This window comes from Bidens hawaiensis, unplaced genomic scaffold (genome assembly GCF_021521415.1).
Source record: "Bidens hawaiensis isolate Kalapana, Puna unplaced genomic scaffold, B.hawaiensis_p1.1 tig00051676_1, whole genome shotgun sequence".
NCBI lineage: Eukaryota > Viridiplantae > Streptophyta > Magnoliopsida > Asterales > Asteraceae > Bidens > Bidens hawaiensis.
The window spans coordinates 32,849-37,771 of NW_027499288.1; the positions used below are offsets into that span (position 1 = coordinate 32,849).

The window sequence follows — 4,923 nt, forward strand, 5'->3', positions numbered from 1 at the left end:
CAAACTCGACCCATTGCCATCACTAAATGTTACATTTATGCATTTTGAGATTTCAGTGAGATCATTGGTTGAGAGGGAGTGATCGGTTATCTTTTATTGTAGCCGAATCAATGTTTAATTAAGAATCACAAATTTATGAGTACGTTATTGCACTTGTTTTGATTTATGTTTATTATATTTCCGCAACAAATCTATGTTATATGATATTATCACAAATCTGAATACTGATCCCAATATGTTTACGTGTAAAATGGTTAGCAACTTAGCATTCATAACTTCAGAGAAAAATAAGCACAAATTTTATTCATTCCACACTATTAAATATTCCATACATAATATACCAAAGTTGACCAAGCCAACAAAGGTCACCTAGCTTAGCTAGAACTAGAATCAGAATTCAGAACTAATGACCTCCTTGTCTTCAACATGTTGGTACTTGTACATCCATGAACACACCAAATGATATCCAAAGTTGACCAATCCAACAAAGGTCAACGCCAAATAAACATTATCCATCCTTCCATTATTGATACCATCAGGCAACCACCCCGTTGTTTTCCTGATCAAATCAACCAGCGCGGTCCCCAAGTAGAAGGCTATCCCCATCAACGCTGCCACCATCGCAGCCGCTGTACTCTTAATTGCCTTAGGAAACTCTTGGTGGAAAAGCATCACCTGACCAGGTAACATAAACGCTTCTCCAACACCAACAGCCACTAATTGTGGAACCAACCAAAACACCGACATTGGCACGACCGAGTTGCCTGTTAGGTCGTGGGTTTGAGCTGCTGTGAGCCGCTTTGACTCGATCAATGCCGAGAGGGCCATGCTTGAGATGATGAGAGTGTGACCTATACCTATTCGTTTTAGAAGCGTGGGTGAGGTGCGGGTTAGTTTATGGAATGTGGGAAGAAGGAAGCGGTCTATTACTGCTAGAGCAAGACAAGATGATATCATGACAAAGACCGCCATAGACCCGGCCGATATTTGGAAGCGTGGTCCCATATGGCGGTCCATGGCTAGAGCTTGGAGGAAAACCAAGCTTATTTGGGTGGCTACTGGGGTGTGCAAGAATATACCAGTTGACCAAAGTGGGGAGATTCTAATTAGGCTTTTGAGATCTTCTACTTGTTGCAATGTGCATAGGTTCCATGGTTTCTTGATGGAGCCATCTGAGTCCATATCACCTTGAGTCACTAGGGCTGCATGGTTCAGGAACCTGTATAATAATATTGTTTAATTAATTTATGTTTTTTGATTTTATATTTAAAGAAAAAAGTTACTAAATTAAATTTATCTATAATCATAGTTTCATTTTAAATCATCACACTATATATGGATGACATAAAGCTTATAGATACTTACTTTAAGCCACCTGTGTTCATCAACTTTATTCTTTCAAGTTGTGGCTCTTGACAATAATCTTCAATCTTTAGTGACAACAAAACTTTTCTTTTTCGGAAAGTAGCCACTAAAACACGAGCTAGCCCGGTAAACGGGCTGCCTTGTGGCTTTGGTAGCACATAATATCGACTACCCAAAACAAAAGAGGCTAACCCAATTAAGTTAGCCGCGCCACATAAACCAAACCCTAAACCCCAACTCACGTTGTCTTGGATGTAAATGATTCCCACCAAACTAACAAGCATCCCGGCATAAAAAGTAAGGAAATGCCAGTTAAAGAAACCCCTTTGGTGCTTCGGGTTGTCAAATTGAGTTGCACCCATTGTGGCTAACGTGAACCTTGTACCTCCCACGCCAATCATCGAAAGAGCCAAGCTCATGTACAAGATTCCAATTTGGGCTTTTGACGGCCCCTCGCAAGGACTCGTGCCATTTTTGCATGGTGTTGGCTTTAACGCATCAAGTGTTGATGTTAAGGTTAATAGTAATAACCCCAACAAGGACACGAGAGATGAAACCGAAATGACTATGAACGAGCCAAGGTACGAATCGGCTAATATGGCACCAAGAATTGGTAACAAGGTTGAACAACCCATGGCAATGTTCGCAATCTGGACAGCATCAATGCTTTTGATGTTAAACTCGCTTATTAGATACACTATAAGATTACTACTCCATCACGTGGCCGCTAGAGTCAACCCCGCCATGGTTGCTACAAATTAGACATGTTCCATTCCCACAGTTTAAATTCATGGTGTTACAAAGTCACTACAACAGATCAACGCTGCCTCGACGACTTTTTATTCGTTGTAGGGTCCTTTTGTTGTTGCTATAGCTTTCTCAACGACATGTCGGTACGTATTCAACACAATAATAGAAAAATGTCGTCGCTAAATTGGGACCCTATTTCAATGACATGTCATGAAGATAGGGTAACTAAAAAAACAAAAATTTATATTTAATTACCGTATCTCCATGACATTTCATGGAGATAGGTAATTAAATAAAAAATTCTAGAGTTGTTAGCCAAAACACATTATAACACTTAAATCAATTAATTAAAGAGAATACAGAAAATAAAAACAATTAAAGTAACCCTATGAGTACTACGGTAGAGAGTTCTGCTCATGTGATAACACAACGACTGTCAAGTGGCATTCGGCGGTATTCTTTTCCAGAGGAACGCCTAAGCCAAACTTTGGAAGTCAGTGTGGGCTCGATTAAGACAACATAGTGTGACCAAACTAGGACAACGGGACTCTCTAAAAAGTGCAATAGCCTAAATACAAGAAAGTCACCGTTTTAAAAGAACAATAACGTATACTAGATATGGGGTTTTCTCAAATAGCAACGTTGTATGTTGTCTCTTTACTTCAAGAACAAACAAAAATAAAAATTGTCCATATGGATAAAATATGAATTTTGGTGTGATTTTGATTCATTTGGCCAAGTGGCGAAACATCATTAGCCCAAGTCAATTTTATTTTTTCAGTTGCGGTAACATAATGAACATAATTGAAATTGACAGAATTCGCATCGACGACTCATCGTCACAACGCCACTTATCGACCACGCTCAGGTTTTACTAACTCACAGCTGTAGTGTCTGGGACCAACAAAGCTCAGGTTTTACTAGCGCTCGGGTTTTACTTACTCACTGCCGCAAAGTCCGAGACCGATAACATTCATGTTTTACCAACGGCCGGTTTTTACCAACCGAATAAAATTCGTTTTAAATATTTTAATTATTTTATATGTTAATCTTTGTATATATTATTCCATGAATTTATTTTTTGGGTTCAATTCTGGTGTCGTTAAATACTTAACCAATACAGATCGAATACGCGTCGACTCGATGCAGCGACGCTCGGGTTTGACCGACCGAATAAACATTGTTTTAAATATGTTATTTTTTTTATAATACTCTAACGAGTGTAGTCACTTTTGGTTTTTCATTTGAATATGTTGATTTGACGAATTTATTATTTAGGTTTGGTAACGAAACCGTAATGAATGTAGCCAATACCGATCGTATTTGCGCTGACTTGCTGCTGCATGCTCGGGTTTCACCTATCGAATTTGACACTGGCGGGATAATCAGTGTCGTTACCGTTAAACTTTTTAAAATGTTATTTTTCATTATAAGTTATATGAGCTTCGTTATTGTTTTCTACCTTGGCTGATTAATTTTTTGAATTTAGTGCCGGTATCTTACTGAACTTAACACATACCAAGCAAATCCACATTAATGCACTGCCACAACGCAACGAGTCAATAAACAAGATCACATGCGCAAAGTAAAACACTAGTTAGTTTTAAAATATACATATCTCAATGACAAATCATCGAGATAGGTTTTCACATTGGTGGGCAATTTTTTCACTACTCCCTCCAAAGACGTATCGGCGACAAGTCATCAACGTAGAAGCCAACTGATGAGTGTGTTTTCATGTGAACCAATCTAGACAACACGTCTTGTGGAAAGATATTGTTTACGATAGTGCCGTCGAGATCAGGTTGTCGAGATAATTGTTTCTTGTAGTGAATTAACAAAAACAAATTATATAAAAGTAATTGAATTTACTATGAGGAAATACCTATGAGGAAAGGAAAGGTGACCCAGCCACCTTTCTTGGGTGCACCAGATGGTTGTGGTTCTGTATCCATGGCTATAATATGTTGCAGCCAACTTCAATTCTATAGTTCTATGACTCAAGAAATCAGACTGTGTGTGTGACAAATATGTGTGTGCATTTTGGGGTATATATATAAGAAATGTGATGGTACAAGAGTCAGAAAGATGGGTGCATATGAACAATTAAGGGGGTGGTTAGTTGTTATTCCAATTATTTGATATACCTAATTAATTTTATAAAATAGATGTGATTAGGTCGTGGTGTAGATAGTTTAACCTTTTAGGGATTAAAATATAAGAGCTATGTAAAGAAAACAATAGCATGTTACACGAGAAGAAGACTTTTTATTAACGATCATTTGGTCTACAAAAGACAACAACATGTTACATGAGAAGAGGATTTTAGGGTCTGTTAAATCTCGGACATTCAAAATACTATATTATATAATAATATTTAACGTATGGGCTGTTTGGCAAGTGCTGAGCCATTAAGTGCTGAACCAGTAAGATACCTGAATGGTTAAAAGGGTCTGGGCCAGTAAGATCTGAACAAGTTAAAGTCTGTTTGGTTGAACATCTGAATAACTGTACAAAATGACTATCTTACCCCTGTTAACTATTTTGTGCTGAATGAAACGTATATGCTTGGTTAGAACTTTGAACGATAAATAATTATAAAAAGAAAATATAAAACATAAAAGAAAATCCAAATTACACATTATTACTTCAAAATCCAAATAGAAATTAATACATTGACTCATTTAAATGCAGTAGCCATGAGCAATAAAGTAAAGTGACATAATTGAAGTTGTCTAAAACAACAATCCATTTACATATACACCAAATGACATCCACAAGCAGCATATCTTGAAATAGATGCATTTG

At 37.4% G+C, this 4,923-nt stretch overlaps 1 pseudogene; it reads right to left on the minus strand.

The window, feature by feature from the left end:
* Positions 1 to 390: 390 nt before the first annotated feature.
* LOC143599261 (protein NRT1/ PTR FAMILY 2.3 pseudogene) lies at positions 391 to 4,070 on the minus strand (annotated as a pseudogene).
* Between the last annotated feature and the right edge of the window lie 853 nt (positions 4,071 to 4,923).